A 3,825-nucleotide genomic window follows, 5' to 3' on the forward strand; every position below is an offset into this window, starting at 1 on the left:
TGATGTGTGATGTGTATGTCTAAAATTTAGCAGTGGTTCAGCTTGTGGTTAAACCTGTAGTTAGGCGAGAGCACTCTGCATGGCTACGCTTAGGTACGGTTTGAAAATAAAGACATGGCTTTTGCACTTAGAAGCTTATGGTTTCAGCTTTATGTTTGCCATAGGGAGCACTTTTCACCATCGAAGAGCGAGGAGGCATAAGCCTCTATCGCGCGCTGGTCCGAAGCCCACCACTCCAAAGCACTCCGGTTTCAGGAGTGCAGAGCGGAAATGTTTCCGCTACACTTGAATTCATTCTGCGGTAATAGAAGCCATTTTAAATATCGTCTATGTGCGGGGTTCACTAATCGTATCGTCATGAAAACCTGCTTGAAAGTAATCAGCGTAAGCAAGATTCTTTGCTTTAAGAAAAAGTTTCATGCTTGTTTTTAAAGGCAACTTTGCTCTTTCGAAGCACTGACCCAAACGTTTTTCTATATTTGTCAAAGCCATTAAATTCGAATAATTTAGAAAGCCTATTTTACTTTGATGTTTTCTTAAGATATGTGGCATCGACCCGGACCGAGTTAGCAGAGGTATATTTAAGGTAGGCTGTGCTTCCCCATCAGTGCACATAAGCCAGGTGTTGAAAACGTGTGTGTAGAGCAAGCATAATCTTTGCTCCATGTGGTTTCAAACTAACCTGCAGCAGAAACCTCAGGTAGCAGTGACATGCTGAAAGTGTTTGGTTCATGTAGCAACTGTGAAGATATAAGCCAGGTGTGTGGTGTCAGCATCTAAGAGCACTCTTAGTTTATTGTTCTACAATGCTCCAAGCTCATATGAGTAAACCTACCTGACTGCTTCTTCAAACTTATTGATCTCTCGTGGCCTCCTTACGTAAAAAATACTTCAGTGCTTGGAGATTACGCACGCCAAGAACCATCTGTCACAGTCAACACCGTGATATCTTTCTCGCAACTATAGTCGACAATACATTTGCGCTTTTTAAATTATTCTAACGTATAAATGGAGGTTTATATTAATAAATTTCTCATTTCTCATCTTCCCTGCCGGAATACGAACTGCGGCTATTGCAACTTTTAAGTCATATTTTAACTAGAGGTGGGCGCTTAGCTACTCGAACTCCCCGTTACAGCAGCGTATTTTGGTATATAAAACTGCAATAATAATGAGAAAGAATTTTACTCACCCGCGACATCAGAGTCAGTGGTGGATGAAACTGCGAAAAAAATACAAATCAATTGTAACGGTGTTAGAAACATCCAACAGCAATTATTCCAAGAAGCGAATTTTCACACTATTTGAAAGACAATAGAGAATCTTCCCACATCTTTTTCCCGGTAATGTCTCCAAACCGAAGCAATTACAAAAATTGACAGACAGGTTTCCTTCTGAAAATAATTGAGTTGTTCTATGCTACAAGTTGGATTATCCCTGTATATGCTGTCGACAACTGCTTCACCGTAGCGTCACTTATGTATTAAGAGATGTCCTAATATCTGTTTAATCTGCCCCACAAGGCGCACAGTCACTTATAACAGTAACTCTTCCCCTCTAGCTGTCACCACCTATGTACACATTCATCCATGGTAAAACACATTCCATCAAAGCCGCCCCCTTCTATACACACTTTAAGGGCTCCTGTCTTCTTGATGGAAGTGAGCATCATACATATTTCCGCGTTATATTCTGGAAAACACATAATATAATGGACTATGTCCCCACACACAACACACATAGAACATAGCAAAGATTGTTTCTTGCCAGTCCTATGGATTCGGGCAAGGGTACGAGAAGAGCCCATGATAATTCAATGTAGTAGAGTGACCTGATGTCGTCTTCGTCCCTTGGTCACACATGGCTAGTGGGGCGCACTCTTAGTGTACTAAAATGGTTGAGTACGTACTGTATAAAAAGTCTTCTCATCTTTGTAGCAGATCTGATTAAGTGACGACCGCAACCTGGCAAAGCTGCGCGAATACGCAGAGGTAGCGTGGCCTCTTCACATGCACGAAGTCCCAGAGCACCTTGGGACCTACTGGGCCGGGGTACCGAGACGAGATGCACGCGCAGGAGGGCATCGTATTTCGCAGCAACAAGATAATCACACCACAGTCAAAAAGATACGAAATGATCCGCCTCCTTCCCATGGCGCACGCTGGCGCGGATAAAATGAAGGCGAGGGCTAGGAACGTGATGTACTGTTCAAACATGGTAAACGACATTAAGCAGTTCTGCAAAGCGTGCAAGGTGTTTATGAAGAATCCGCCGCGAAACACCAAAATGCCCATTTTAAGTCACGATGTTCCAGCCCTACTCTGGAAAGTTGTTGGCACGACTTATTCTTTTACGAGGTCGCGCATTAGCCGTCATCGTGGACTTCGATTCATTTTTTTCGAGTTTCGGGAACTTCGAACCGCCACAACATTCACACTTAAAACCTGGTGTTCTGAAATCGTTTCTGCCCATGGCTTGCCTTTGAAGCTGCGCAGTGATAATGGGCAGCCTTTCAAGAGCCGATAATTTCAGGACTTCCTGAACATCCTAGGTACCGCCCACGTTACATTAAGCCCCCACCACCCGCGGTCTAACGGCATACGGCATAACTGAAAGAGCGGTGCAGGAAGCAAAGAAGCTATTAAAAAATGCTCCTTTAAAATGCCTGCATTTGAAATGACTTTGCTTGAATGGCGAATTACTCCGCGTGATGATGTGCTACAGTCTCCTGTGCAGAGGCTGATGGGATGCCAAACTCGGAAGCTTCTCCCGGTGCCTACAAGCTACTTGGAACCACAGGCAATACCCAACAACGTGGTGCACAGCTGGCTTCGTGAGATACGCCAACGTCAAAAGACTTACTACAATCGCAGCAGCAGGTACCCGCCACCTGCCACACCAGGACAGCAGGTCACTAACCTTGTTTTTTTCGTAAAAACAAACACCATCCAGCAGAGCTGTTCTTCAGCTGTCTTTCTCAGGCCAGCTAACCAACCTCGCTCAGCGATCGTCAAACCTGAGGGCGGCAGGGAAATTCGGCACACACGAGAACATCTACGACGGCTAGGACCGTAACCTAAACAAGTCCCGCCCCTCAAGAAGGCCATTGCACAGAGTCCGCCCAAGAGCTACGCCAAAGCACAAGACAGCGACGCGAACCCTGTCGGTATCCTCTACCCGAGCGACGCTAAACCTTGTTTTTCCGTAAAAACAAACATGTAGCAGACCTGAGTAAGGCTAACGACACTCGCTCTAGGGTCATCTGCGCTTGACCCAATACGTCAGCATATAGTAAATATACACCTTCTTATCGGTAACAAAATTTGTTCATCATCCAACGCGGGCCGTGCGCAATCTTGAGGGAGTGTTTTGAGGACGTAGTACCTAACAGTCCTTTATGGGCGAGACTGTGTGCCACCTCGTTGCTCTGACATCATTGAGTGAGGGCACCCATTGGAAATGTAAAATAAAGCCTCCGCTATGCACAATCTGCACCAGTCGTAGAGAGCGTATACACAAGGCGTCACTAGAGAACCCACGCTTTATCCTTTCAAGGACACATATTGAATATGTTTGGATGACAGCAGTTTTAGCCGGATAGTACCCTTGTCTCTGTAAAGCCACTTCAATAGAACACTTTGATCCGTTGGGAAGGATACTACTTCAGTAAAGCGTGTCGACAACGTATAGTCCATAGAAGGAATGCAAAAAGCCGCTGAACTAGATTTTCCTACCTTGTCTACAAACCATCCGAAAAAATATGATGATGGTGGGCATACCTTGATTTCAAATGTTTAGGTACAAGCGAACGCGTTGCTGCGAAAA

General features: G+C 44.9%; 1 pseudogene; it reads left to right on the plus strand.

Moving 5' to 3' along the window:
- The first annotated feature begins 1,893 nt into the window (after nucleotides 1-1,893).
- On the plus strand, nucleotides 1,894-3,191 carry LOC146195828 (uncharacterized; annotated as a pseudogene).
- The last annotated feature ends 634 nt before the right edge of the window (nucleotides 3,192-3,825 follow it).

Source organism: Amblyomma maculatum, chromosome 3, assembly GCF_055883805.1.
Source record: "Amblyomma maculatum isolate TAMU_Amacu chromosome 3, ASM5588380v1, whole genome shotgun sequence".
NCBI lineage: Eukaryota > Metazoa > Arthropoda > Arachnida > Ixodida > Ixodidae > Amblyomma > Amblyomma maculatum.